Source organism: Mercenaria mercenaria, chromosome 18, assembly GCF_021730395.1.
Source record: "Mercenaria mercenaria strain notata chromosome 18, MADL_Memer_1, whole genome shotgun sequence".
Taxonomy (NCBI): Eukaryota; Metazoa; Mollusca; class Bivalvia; order Venerida; family Veneridae; genus Mercenaria; species Mercenaria mercenaria.
This window is the reverse complement of record NC_069378.1, coordinates 46,378,161-46,393,168: the sequence shown is the minus strand read 5'-3', so window position 1 is coordinate 46,393,168 and position 15,008 is coordinate 46,378,161.

Below are 15,008 nucleotides of genomic sequence, written 5' to 3'. Positions count from 1 at the left end.
GAACATGCGTGTTATCACTTTGTGTGAATTAAAACTAACGCTAAGTTAAGTGGCAGTGGCAAGTTTCGTTTGTTCTGTGAAGGCATTTGTGTTCAACTGGTTATTTATAATGTTTATAGAATTCAGGACTCCTGTGTACGATTATTTTTTCTTTAAAATAAACTAATGCTTAAAGCTCCATGTAGATAGCCGGGTCTAAAATCTTACCGGAGATACAAGTACCCAAACGAAATGGAAATGGTCATCCATCCATCCATCCAAATTTAGCTCAAATTTGTGTAAAATGAGCACGGTCACAAGATTTTCGTGTGATCGCACGCTTTCCGATATACAGATATTTTAGGCCAGTCTTTTGCAGATAATAAGGTACAGGTCGCAAAAAGAGTATACTTTGGTCTGAAAATTTAGTGTCCTGAAACCGGTGTTTTACTAGTTTTTATCATAGGAACAAAATAACCCGTTCGGCAGGCTAAAAATGTCACATACTGAAGCGCAGCAACAAACTTTATTTCTTTATATGATTAACAATTGTCGCGCTATAGCATATAAAGGCATATTAAGTATTTTTTGATCTCTATCTTGGAATATTTATTGGTTATTAGACTTGTATAATAACTGAAAAATACGCAAGAAATATGTTTCTGAAATATTCGGCGACTTAATGAGCGGAATATTATTCCGAGATATATGGAGTGCCTATTTCTAGATGCAATAAATATATCTTATTTTTTATCATTAACAATTGTTATTGTTTCATAATACATTTGATTTTCATACTAAAAGTCTTGTCAAACTATTTAAAGAAATAGATAAACATAACATTGTCAAAACCGGTATGTACTTGTATCTTTAAATTGCGCACAATATCTGGACAGCCTCAAAATAGTTTTGAATTTGTCTTTATGCGACGAATATTCATAAAAATAAAATATATATATAGACATCATATAACATACCTTTTGTTGAAAGCGAAAAAAATAGGTCTGTTTGATGTATTTATATTTTATAGATACTCAAACAATATCTTTAAAAAGATATTTGGACAACAGATAATTACGTGACATTTTGTTTTTGTAATATTGTTCTAATACAAGGAGGTCATCATAAAATATTTTAGTCACATTAAGAAATTTGAACGCCTGTTATTTAAGAAGTACGACTTATAGATACTAAAGGTTAACTGACTGAGTATGATATTAATAGCTGCGTATTTATGATATGTCGGTTTATATCCAATGACAAGATATTTCATACATTTAAATGAGTGACTGATGTGTAGCCTTTGGAAAGTTTTTTGAATATTTTCCTATAGAGGTTTTACATGCTGGCAGTCAAGAAAAAAATGCTCTGCAGTTTCTATGTTGTTACAACAGTTACAGCAAGGATTATCGAGAATTTTTCAGATATAAAGATTTTCATTTGTTGGTACTATTCTATGAATTATTTTCATTCGTAGTTGTTTGACCCTGTTATCGACGATTACATTGTTTATTATATAGTAAACGCTTTGCCAGTATACTTTTGTTTTAAAATACTGCTCCCAGTAATTATGTTGGTAGGGTTTCTCTATTTTATTCTCCAGGAAAATTGCACGTATAGCTTTATTAGTCATTACATCTATTTTCGAGTTTATGTACGATGAATTTGTTCTGATCTTTGTCTTTATAATTGTTTCCATGTTCTAGGTATTGCTTTCTTTATTTTGAAAGTTTCAGCTGCCCAGTTCACTTTATTTTGCAATGTATTTAAAATAACATTTTCGTCAATTTTCCCATCTTTTACAATATCATTAATAAATACAATATTGGAATTAATCTAACTTTCAAAATATAGTGGTTTTCCTGCATATCTGATGTATTTATTTCCCCATATGATTTCTTTTCTAATATCATAATATGTCTTTGGCTTTTGAGAATTGAGATTATTATTAAATTCTATGTAATACTCTAACAATTCGTAATAAAATGGAAGCAGTGGTAATCTAGTTTTTGGAAGGGATTTTATAGAGTCAATATTCATATATAAAATCAGTAAATTTTTGCCAAATTGGTTAAGAATTACGTTAGGGATAACTTTCCAGTTAGATTGGATCCATTTCATTTTCTGTGCAATTGGTATTTCATCTGTATTGTGTAAAAATAATGTTGTATCGTCAGTTAATTGGCTGGTTAAAAGTCTTTTAATCTGTGTGCCTGTTTCAATTTTAATGCCAGATAAACAAGCTGATGATCTTATTATAGTCGCCAGAATTTCAGCAATTAAAATAAACAATAGAGCAGATAATGGACAGTCTTGTCTAATACCACGTGTAACTGAGAAGAAGCAAGACTTCCAGCCATTGTTAATTACGGAAGAATAAATATCATTGTAAAGTATTTTAACCCATGTGATAAAAGTATTCTTAAAGCCAAATTTACACAAAACGTCAAACATAAATTTCCATTCTATTGTATCAAAAGCCTTCTTGAAGTCGAGAATAAAACAATTTTTATAAAACTTTGTTGATCAACAATTTGGTTAACAATTTTTGGCAATACTTTCTGTAGACGCGTTGCCAAAACTCTTGCTAGTATTTAAAAATCAATATTTAATAAAGAAATAGGGCGCCAGTTTTCTAGGTTTTCTGGGTCACCTTTCTTATATAAAAGTGAAAAAAATAATCTTTAGAGATGAAATTAATTTCCTGTTTAGACGGGATCTCTCAAGATTTAGAAAGTTTTCTGGATTTTTTTCCCCGTCTTCTAAAAACTGTACCCTTGATCTAATTTGGGTTCCATTGGTATGGAAATTATATATTTGAGATATTTCATGTTCTATTTCAGCTACTTTACTGTTTAAAGTTTCATTATTTTCAGAATAGAGTTGCGCGAGTTGTTTTTGAAGGTGGTGTAATCTATTATGTCTTTTACGTGACATTTGTATCGAATATTTTATAGATGCTTCTTTTACAATTTTCTAAAATCAGTTACAAATAACTCATCAGCTAAGTTAGTATAGAAAAGAGTACGTGAATCTTTGTCGTTGGGAGCGTATATGTTTAAAAAAACAAATATATATTACAATGCGTATCCACATTAACCAAAACGTATCGCTCATTTGTGTCTGTGCAATTGTCTAGTGTATTTATAATTAAGCTGTCTATGAAATAGAATTGAACAACCTCTAGCTTTACTTTCTCCATATGAATTATAAAATTCCCAGTATTCAAATTCATTTTTAAGCTATTAGCTAAATCTACTGTGAAGTGTGTTTCTTGCAAAAAAAACAACAACTTTCACTTTTGATGATTTAACCATTGTATAAGACGGCTGCGTTTATTTTTATCCCTAAGACCTTGGCAGTTTAGAGATATCATGTGTAATGTGTCAGCACTTTTATTCATAATGTTTGTGTAATTGATTGTAGAAAAGTGTAACACAGAGTTTTAACAAAATAGTTAAAAAATTACTTTATAACCGTCTAAACAAAAAACATACATCTGTATTTTAAGTAGTAACATGCGCGCACTATAATATAAAGAAAAACAAAAAATTATAAATTCAAACACATATTAACTTCTTTGCATACATAGTAATCCGTTTAAATTTATAAAACGTTCTAAATTTTAATAAAGTAACTTGCGTGTGTTATAACAAAAAAACATGTGCAAATAAACAATACATATTACATATAAATTTCATATGATAGGTACATGTCTTATGTCCACACGAAGCTTCAAAATTTCCGTGCAAAGTATTAGCATAATTTTCTATTATCCTGCTTATACAAACACATTGACCGATAACAGTATTTAGCAAAGAATAGAACTACAGTATATAAAACACGTGATTTAAACTTCACGCAGTTGTCAAGTTTAATATCTTACTATTCCGTTAATAAAAATAGCAGTACTCCTTCAAAACACAGATCCACATAATTGACTAGATTATGTATGGCAAAGCATGATGTAATCGTGAAAATCAGTACTGTTAACAAGTGTAAAGCAAAATCTTTATCTGTTTGCGCCATTTTCATATATTAGTGCAATACATGTTCTTAGATTTTGTGATACAAATGTACTTATATTTTCTACGCATCTTTTATATATACCGTCCATTTATATAACTATAGATAATTTATTTATACCATAGCTTTAAATATATCGTACTTATCGTATTAGTCAAGATGAAGATCCGTTACGTAGTGCATGCTCGTTAAGCGGACACATATTGCTACATTCACAGTTCATACAGAAATGCAGAAGGGGTGCATATTCAAGAAATAGATGGTGGGAAAATAAAAAACATATCCCCAAATCGATATAATACTGATGGACACCTGTAATATTCAGTACTTTGTGGATAAGGATGCAGTACTATGAATCTAACAGGAAAACAGAGGTCTTTTTGAAAGTACATTCAACACAAGAAAAAAACAGGTTTTTTTTACATTATCAGTGTTCCAAATAATGTTGAAGGGATGAAATTTTCTTTCTAACACAACGTGTTTGCTTAAACATGTAAAATTTTAACGCCACGTCATTTCAGCTCGGGATGGACGCCATATTTCTCATTGATAAAAAATGTAAACAAAAAAATCAGAGTGGGATTAGCATTGCAAGGGCATAACATGACTTTCTACACAATGAATACCTTAGAACAGATATCTAAGATGCTACACAGGTCAGGCGGGTTAAATGCATAATGTCGATCACTTGAAATTCATCTTGAAAAGGTGGCTAATTTTAGTTTATTTACATGGTTTTAAATTTTCCCACGACTTCTCGTCGATTCACTGCAAATATATTACTGCGCCGGACGAAAGGTAACTCTAATAAACAACGGGAGACAGCTTAGGTGTCAGCACGTGTACGATTTTTAAAAAAACATGTCGCTGATTATAATTTCTTATCAAATAATGAATCCTATTCAGATATTCGTCTTTAATATTAAAACATTATTAATTTGTGTAGACATTTATCAAAAAATATTACTTACAGTGGACGACTTTGCGCATCAAATTGGTTTCCACTTCAGTTGTGAGGCACTTCCGTTATACTTTTTGACAACAATAACAAAACACAAAATGAATCAATAAAGTCACTTATAAACCGATTGCTACTTAAATCAGTGTAAGTATATTGTTGTTACAACATTATACATGTTCGTTACGTTATGAGATAAAGTTTATCTTGAACAGCATAATCCATTAATTACATTTAGATGATATTGCATTTACAACTTATTGACCCCGTTTTTTACGTGAATGACAGCATTCTCGTGCAACTCGTGCAAACAGAGTTATGAAAAGTATGGTGGAGAATTCAAGGACAAATTATAAATGACATTAAAGTGAGGATAACTGTATATTCGTCAAGTTTTGATCGTTGACATTCCTGCTGTGTATTAGTAAGTTTTGTGAACAAGATTAGAATGTTACTTTTGCACATATACACATTGATTGGACCTCTCAACCAAATTCCATACGTTATTTTAGGCATTTGTAAGGGGACGCATATTGCTACATTCACAGTTCAGACAGAAATGCGGAAGGGGTGCATATTCAAGAAATCGATGGTGGGAAATTAAAAAACACATTCCTAAACCGATATAATACTGATGGTCACCTGTAATATTCAGTACTTTGTGGATAAGGATGCGGTACTATGAATGCAATAGGAAAACAGAGGTCTTTGTGAAAGTACATTCAACACAAAATATTAAGATTTTGTATAAGGAAAAAACAGGTTTTTTACAATAACAGTGTTCCAAATAATGTTGAAGGGATGAAATTTTCTTTCTAACACACCAGGTGTGCTTAAACATGTAAAAATTTAACGCCACGTCATTTATCGGGATGGACGCCATATTTCTCACCGATAGAAAATGTAAACAAAAAAATCAGAGTGGGATTAGCATTGCAAGGGCATAACATGACATTCTACACAATGAATACCTTAGATCAGATATCTAAGATGCTACACAGGTCAGGCGGGTTAAATGCATAATGTCGATCACTTGAAATTCATATTGAAAAGGTGATTAATTTTAGTTTATTTACATGGTTTTTAATTTTCCCACGACTTCTCGGCGATTCACTGCAAATATATTACTGCGCCGGACGAAAGGTAACTCTAATAAACAACGGGAGACAACTTAGGTGTCAGCACGTGTACGATTTAATAAAAAAAACATGCCGATTATTATAATTTCTTATCAAATAATGAATCCTATTCAGATATTCGTCTTTAATATTAGAACATTATTAATTTCTGTGGACATTTATCAAAAATTATTACTTACAGTGGACTACTTTGCGCATCAAACTGGTTTCCGCTTTAGTTGTGAGGCACTTCCGTTATACTTTTTGACAACAATAACAAAACACAAAATGAATCAATAAAGTCACTTATAAACCGATTGCTACTTAAATCAGTGTAAGTATATTGTTGTTACAACATTATACATGTTCGTTACGTTATGAGATAAAGTTTATCTTGAACAGCATAATCCATTAATTACGTTTAGATGATATTGCATTTACAACTTATTTGACCCCGTTTTTTTACGTGAATGACAGCATTCTCGTGCAACTCGTGCAAACAGAGTTATGAAAAGTATGGTGGAGAATTCAAGGACAAATTATAAATGACATTAAAGTGAGGATAACTGTATATTTGTCCAGTTTTGATCATTGACACTCCTACTGTGTATTAGTAAGTTTTGTGAACAAGATTAGAATGTTACTTTTGCACATATACACATTGATTGGACCTCTCAACCAAATTTCATTCCTTATTTTAGGGATTTTTAAGACAATACATTTTCAAAGTTTGTTGAATGTGTTTTGATATTTAAGTGCAATGTAGTTCATGAATATCAAGTTAAAAATTAATAATGGCAACATTTCTAGGCCCTTATTGTAAGCCACTAGACTTCTGTAACGATAAATGTTTAATGTATTAAGGGGAATATACTCTATAAGTTTTGGAATGTGGCATTCCTTGACCACCGTATCTTTTCTTATGCACTACTTTGTAAACAAACTAAATAATGTGTTTTAGCTTACATATGCGAAATGAAAAGCAAGACAGTGAACTTATTTCACATTCTTTCTTTAAATTAGAATCTGTAGGACATTGATAAATGTTTGGACAAGGTAAAACACTATTATTTTCGCACAAAAAAAGTATTAATTGTTGACTTTGAATGTACACAACAAGTCTTATGTAATTCAACAATAACTTTCTTGTTTCAGTTTTTCTCATTTTTATTTTAGTGAGCAGTCCTTTGTATACTTATAACAGTTGAAACAGTATCCATTTCATGTACCAAAATCTTGTACTTTCTTGCAGGTAACTTTTATCATACCCCACCCACTTTTTTCTAATTTCAAAGTATGCGTCCCCTTAAGACAATACATTTTCAAAAGTTTTTTGAATGTGTTTTGATATTTAAGTGCATTGTAGTTCATGAATACCAAGTTAAAAACTAATAATGGCAACATTTCTAGGCCCTTATTGTAAGCCACTAGACTTCTGTAACGATAAATGTTTAATGTATTAAGGGGAATATACTCTTTAAGTTTTGGAATGTGGCATTCCTTGACCACCGTATCGTTTCTTATGCACTACTTTGTAAACAAACTAAATAATGTGTTTTAGCTTACATATGCGAAATGAAAAGCAAGACAGTGAACTTATTTCACATTCTTTCTTTAAATTAGAATCTGTAGGAGATTGATAAATGTTCGGACAAGGTGAAGCACTATTATTTTCGCACAAAAAAGTATTAATTGTTGACTTTGAATGTACACAATAAGTCTTATGTAATTCAACAATAACTTTCTTGTTTCAGTTTTTCTCATTTTTGTTTTAGTGAGCATACCCCACCCACTTTTTTCTAATTTCAAAGTATGTGTCCCCTTAAATACGTTACTCATAATCCATAAATTTTACGACAAATACATGTGTCTAAGAAATGAAAAGAAGGCGTTTTTTTTAGTCATTTTAATCATAGACGGGTATCTGGGTCCTTTCTTGTTTTCTTAGCATCGTCATTTAAAACCTCCGCCGGCGTGGGAGGTGACCGATCTACTGCATGGCCCTGTTTACCCTTATTCGGCGTTTCACAATTACTAGCCATGCTTTTCATTTAGCATTCGATTTGTTTCTGACCACTCGTGGGTTGTTTGTTGGCTTTACGATTATTTTCCTTGCCGTTTCTTTATAACGGGAACATCCTCGTGGTCACTTGATGGACCGTTAATCTCGGACTCCGCGTTATTCGTTGCACAAGTTTGTGTATCGCCAGTATTTTGGCCGGATTCACTATCAGTACGTGGGGTTCCGGTAGTGTGTTTTACATTTCGCACTGACCGCTTTTATGTCCAGTTTCACCACAGTCTAAGCATTTCCAGTCATTTTGACAATCGGATATCTGATGCCCTTCCTGAAGACATTCCTTACATGTCACAACCTTAGTTGTGTTACTTGCACTCTGCCCAGGATGGAAGATTCTAAATGTCCAAAGGGCATGAATTTTGGTAGAGGTACAGTAAAGGCACTTGATTTTACAATGCATGGGTGATCACCTGTATCGCAGTTCGTGAGCTTTTCTTTTAAAGCGAACTTGTTTACGTTTTGTAGATATTATATCAAGGCCTTTTAACACAAGTGCGTGCGTGATAGTATCATCATGCACCTAAAGAGGAATGTCTTTATGCATACCTTGGTGGTATTTTCTCCGCCGAGCCTGTGTTGAGGAATTTAACACCTTTTCCCCCTAAAGACACTGATTCAGGTATGCAAGGTATGTGGCCTATGGTCTGCATATTGGCGATAAAGGCCAATACACAAGTCGGGACCATTGGTAGACTTGCTTCTGTTTATCATAATAAGCTACTGTATAGCTATAAATTGTAGGTGATATTTCTCACCTTTATAACAAATCAGTTCTCACTTTTATAACGAGTTTAGAAAGCTTGGTTGAATTAGGGCTAAATAAACAAGGTGATAAGATACTACTCACGCACGTTATTTGTAACAATAACATGTCAATGTTACTATTGAGAAAAGGGGAATTGGGTAGTGAAACTATTATCCGTGACAAAATAGTTGTACTATTACTGAATCGTATTGACTATACAAAAAACCTAAATTACCAATAAAGACATAATCGACTTTTCCGATAATGTTTTTTGTTATCGTTCTCTATTTATACATATCAAAAATGTAAAAAAAATGCATTCAGGAACATAGCTTTTAGAAGTTATAAATTACTGTGTATTTTGAACAATGATATATCTTTATTGCTGGATTTTATTATACATAAAAGAAAGTTAACATTATTTAGACAACACAAGAGGAATTAAGCATTATTGATATATAACATCCTTCTGTCTATATACCTTCTTTATCTATTAAAAATGCAACTGAACTCTTCTTCAATTTCTAATAAAATCCAGCAATTATCTTTTTGTTTTCGTTTTTAATTTGTTACTTTTGATTTAAAGATCATAATCATTGAATAAACAAACTTGTAATTTCTCTTATTAAGTTTTGAATAATGATTTTATAGTGAAAATTGCTTTGCTACAAAAGTTATAATTTAATTGGCCAGGACATTACTCAACATGACTGAGCAATCAAAATTAGTATCTTATCAATTAAAATAGTTTTGTGTACATTCTGAAAAAAGACTAAAAAAACAACAACAGCATTTCAATAAATAAAATGCAAAACACAGGAAATAACCAATTTACCTGTAGGCAATAAAATTTATGATTCTCCGATAATAATTAGGCTACATGTCAAGTCTACATGGGTTTTATGGACCCTTATCAGACTGGACCAGACAGGATCTTGTATTTTGGGAATTAAAAGATCTGGTATTTGGTGGGGGGGGTCACTTATATAGGAGATTTTCTTTGTCTTTAAAAGGGCCCCCTCGGTTAACAAAGCTACCTTCTCATCAAGATTTTCGATGTAAATTCTCCACATTGCCCTTACCCTCTGAATTGCTGTTATATGGGAAACATCGATGACTTCTTCTGATAAGGCCTCATATAATTCTGTATGAGTCAACCAGTTCTCTTTATTCGGCTTCTGGCAACCGAACACACATGATTCCTGCATAAAGATAATGGGCGGTCCGCCATATTGGTCAGTCAATTCACTGTCTTGATTATAAAAATCACTGTTACCAATCATTCCGTTAATCTGTTTAGGCAATATTATACAACAATACAAGCACAAAATAGTCCAGTTTGAAGTCCAACTGTATAAAATACACAACTCCTATTCAAATCCCTTAAACTTATTCTTTTTACATGAGTAAACAAACACTATCCGTGGTTAGCGATCGCTTAAGTCAATATATCTTATTACATACACAAAAGTATATATTTTATAATATAAGAATGGTACAAATAGTTTATAGGAACTTTTTTTCCAAAAATAAGAAGAACAAAGAGTAATTTTATTGATTTAATTTTTTTAGCAAACTACTTTAAAAAAAAAGATTACAAACTAACTGGATTATGCTTAGAAAAGAAGCATTTTAGCTTTCAAATTACCACAATCACTCAAATTTGGGAAAAAAATAGTCTCATCTTTTAAGCTGGAATTTTTTTCAAATGCTTAAAGCTGGAAATATGTGTAACTTTTAAAGCAGGAGACATTTCTTACTTTCAAGCTGGAAACATTTCCAGCTTCTGAATTGGAAAATAATCGAACTGAATTAAAAGAAAGTCAAAACCATTTTAAATTGTGTAAAGAATAACGTTATTTACTATTTATGTTTAAGGGTGTTCATTGATCTTGTTAGTAAGCGTTTACAGTAAATCTGATTTTTATTCTGAAAATTTCAAATCGGAATATTTTTTCAGCTTTTAAAGTGGGATTCTTTTATTTACCATTGAAAGGCGTAAAAAAATTATGCTAGATAAAATTTTCACGAGGCAGAAATCGCACATCGCACCGATTACGACACAGTTTCAGGTAAGTTGCACGGTTTCGGATAATCGGACAACCGCCGCGTTTATATACAAATTTAACGCTTGGTCAAAACTAGTCGAAATGATACAAAATGTAGGATGTACTTTCGGACGGCATGATAACTTTTCACTATCACTGACCCGTTAAATCCATGCTTATTCTGATTATTTTGGTAAAGTTCCATGATTTTGGAGATTCAGAAAATCGCTGTTCTTTTGTTTTTGTTTGCTTTTTTTTTTAATGATTGATCAAATGATTCGAAATAATAGGATATACGTTTCGGGACAGCGTGATAACTTTTGACTGTCACAGTCCCGCCACGTCAAAGCTTATTGTGCGTATTTATGTAACGAAAGATAACCGCAAATAAAGTTTGTTGGGAACGATTTCTGGTACATGTACATATGAATGTATTTGTAAAGACAACAAGTCTGATAATGAATGTATGTTGAAATTATAGCATAAAATTGTCTCGCTGGTATTTATGAACATATGTTTTGTGTTTTGCTTCTGTCATTTCTGTCATCGCTGAAAACGTGTCGAGGAAGATATCTCCTCGCACCTTTTTACATCATATTTCCAAAGATTTTAGCCTCTAATTTAAAATTATGAGTTACATTTAACCCATTTGACGGTTCTTTATAAATATTTATTTGTAATCTGTTGGAGTCTGGCCAGTATTTTATGACTATTTTGTATTCTAATGGTTTTTATTTTTCGGCATGAAGATCACAAACCAGTATCATAAAGGGGTAATATTTCAAAATGAAAATGTGAAAAATCTAATTCGGTGACCACTTTTTTATTTTCATGTTTTAAAATTAGACATTATATTCAGCTATTCTTGCAAATTTAATCTAAGTCCTTTATATAGATTTGGAAATATAAACTGTTGAAGTAAATATGCAATATTTCATAATTATGATGCTTTTCTGACTTAGAAAACAACAACAACACACAAGTGTGATGAAACTATTTCTTGAATTGCATTAAAATGATTTTTTGTTTTGAAGGGAAATAATCGTTATATCTTATGAGATTTGACTACCAGTTATACTTAATGAATCATTTATTTGATTCCTTGATGTTATATGCTATGGCAGACACGCTCTAGATTTCAGGATACACTTGTACCTTTGTCATGCATTATAATATGCAATAAAATGAAAACGAAATCGGTGAATAGTAAAAATACAATACAAATAAAAAGTAACACAAATATGCCTTTAAATTTGTTATCAAAAAAATATTATTTTCCGCCCAGAAAAAAATCCATTGCGCCGAAAAAAATCCGATTGGACGCCATATATCCGGTTAGAATTTGGAAAAATGAAATTGGACATTATTTTATCATCTTTTCTGTACATATAGAAATTAAAAACAATTTAAAACTATATCATTTATTGCTCATTGGCCCCTAAACTACTGCCCAAGACAAGACAAAAGTTTCTAAGTCACATAGAAATGGTAGTGAAGTTTACCAAAATCATGCTTTTAGGCAAAGATATCTTGGTGGCTGTTAGAACATCATGAGAGGGATTTGGAAATTGCGATTTTCAAGAGAGAGTCTAAAAATTCTTTAAAGTGACACTGCTTGTTTAATCATAGTTGCTGCATTTGTACCGATCTACGGATAGTTCAACTCCATGGAATTTATGTGATGAATGAGGTTTGGTCACACATTAAGTTTGTTTGTTTGTTTTGGGTTTAACGCCGTTTTTCAACAGTATTTCAGTCATGTAACGGCGGGCAGTTAACCTAACCAGTGTTCCTGGGTTCTGTACCAGTACAAACCTGTTCTCCGCAAGTAACTGCCAACTTCCCCACATGAATTATCAGAGGTGGAGGACTAATGATTTCAGATACAATGTCGTTTATCAAATAGTCACGGAGAACATACGCCCCGCCCGAGGATCGAACTCGCGACCCCGCGATCCGTAGACTAACGCTCTTACCTACTGAGCTAAGCGGGCGGGCTTCGCACATTAAGGTGTTACAATTGTATATGCTGTTTCATTGACTTTTCTGATTGTTGTTGTGACATTTCTCTTGCTTATTCTGAACGAGTTCTTTACTTAAGCAGTTATGATAATTCTGTGCTTTGACCAGCTGAGATCTTGTGTATTCAGTATATTATATTAATTTGATAATTATATTATGAAATAACTGTGTAATTTTTAATATACTTTACTTTAATTTCTTTCAAAAAGTCTTTAGTACCCCATATATTCTAGGGTTAAACTTTGTTTACCAGACTTTCTCCTATGATTCCGGGGCATGGACATCATTTTGCAGAATCTGTTTAACAAGTTAGAATTTCCGCATAAGACACACAAATGTTTTCATATGCAAATGATCTACTGCATCTTTAATAGAGTTGGTAAAAGGTTAAGGTGCATAAGGGACAGCCTTCAACAACGACACATTGGGATCTGTCTTTGATTAATGACTTTGTGCTCAGTGATGCCAATCGATGGACTCCTATTGGAGTTTATGTATTATTTTATGGGAGTCAACCTTGTAGAAAACTTTAGTAAAAATGCGTTAACATGATTCTCAGTTTGCTGGCCATTCTCAGATTCCCGAAGGCCTCTTGTATAAAAGATATAAGTTTTGATACTCACATAAGCTCTGAACAGAGACAATATTGGTTATGACTGAAAAGATCATTTTTTGTCAAAGAAGGATGAGATGTTAGAAACTATAATGTGATTGATCACCTAACAGGCACTGCATCTTGAGGATATAGACCTACAGATGATAGCCTCGAATGTTTGACCTACTCTGTATACTGGATCGAAGTAACTGCATTCTTATTTCTACTCGGAATTGACCAGTTTTCAGCCAAAGTTTGAATACATCTTTTTATGACTAGAGATGTCCTTTGGTGCAATGAATATCCTTGAGTAGTCTTGAAGAGTCTTTATAAAGAGTTCAACCCTACAAAGCTTATCCATTCTATTTCCTAATAGTTGTCCTTAAAATCGTATTACGCACTTCGTTGCAAACAAGGTGAAATGTAACAAAAGATGAATGAAATTTGAAAGAGAGAGGACCCGGAGATGGGGCTTAATATTGTTATATCGTTATGTAAGCAAGCCCGTGGTCTTCTAGGACCATCCCAGTGTTGATTGCAAAGACAAAATTCAGTGTAACGAATTCATTTTTTTTTTGCACACATGTAAATAATTATATATAATACGAAATCGTCCGTTTTGGCTCTATATTAAGCGTATTGCTGCTCCTTTATTCAATGTGTCATTTCAAAAGTCTTTATATCGGTGCAAAGTGTATTTGTCAAGTTACAGTATGATACTTTTCTTATTAACAGGTAAAGAATGGGAGCACTCGAGAAAGTGGCTTCATATTTTCATGTCATTTTTTATAACCTAGGAGATCGAATTAGGTCAACTGTTGTCATCTGTTTGTGAAATAGTGTTATTCCAAGGACGTATGTTCATTTGAATAAAGAGTTTTCATACTGGACATTGCGTAATCAAATACATAAGATTCCCTACAGCAAATATATTAGATTCCTTATGGGTATGATAAATTTGAACAAGATAATATTCTATTTCATAGAATATCACGAGAGGGATTTCGAAACTGCAATTTCCAAAGCATTGCCAGATAAGTACTTTAAGGTGATACTGCTTGTTTGATAGTTGTTGCATACGTATCGGTCTACTGATAGTTAAACTCGTTGGAGTTTATATGATGACAGACGGAAGATATGTATGAATTTTATGTGTATGATAAATAAAGAGTTTTCATACTGGGTGTGACATTGCGTGATCAAATACATAAGATTCCCGTAGAGACCATCTTTATACTTGGAGCCTTTATTACATATGCACTACATTTTTATATATAAATAATCATTTAAAGAGAAGAATACATCGGACTAATAGTATATACTATACGGAAATAAGAAAAGGTCAATGCAATAAAAGCACAAGGTTTCATTATGACTATAGTAGGTACAAAGTTTGTTCTATAGACTTGTCAAAGATCTGTTATGACTACGCTTTTT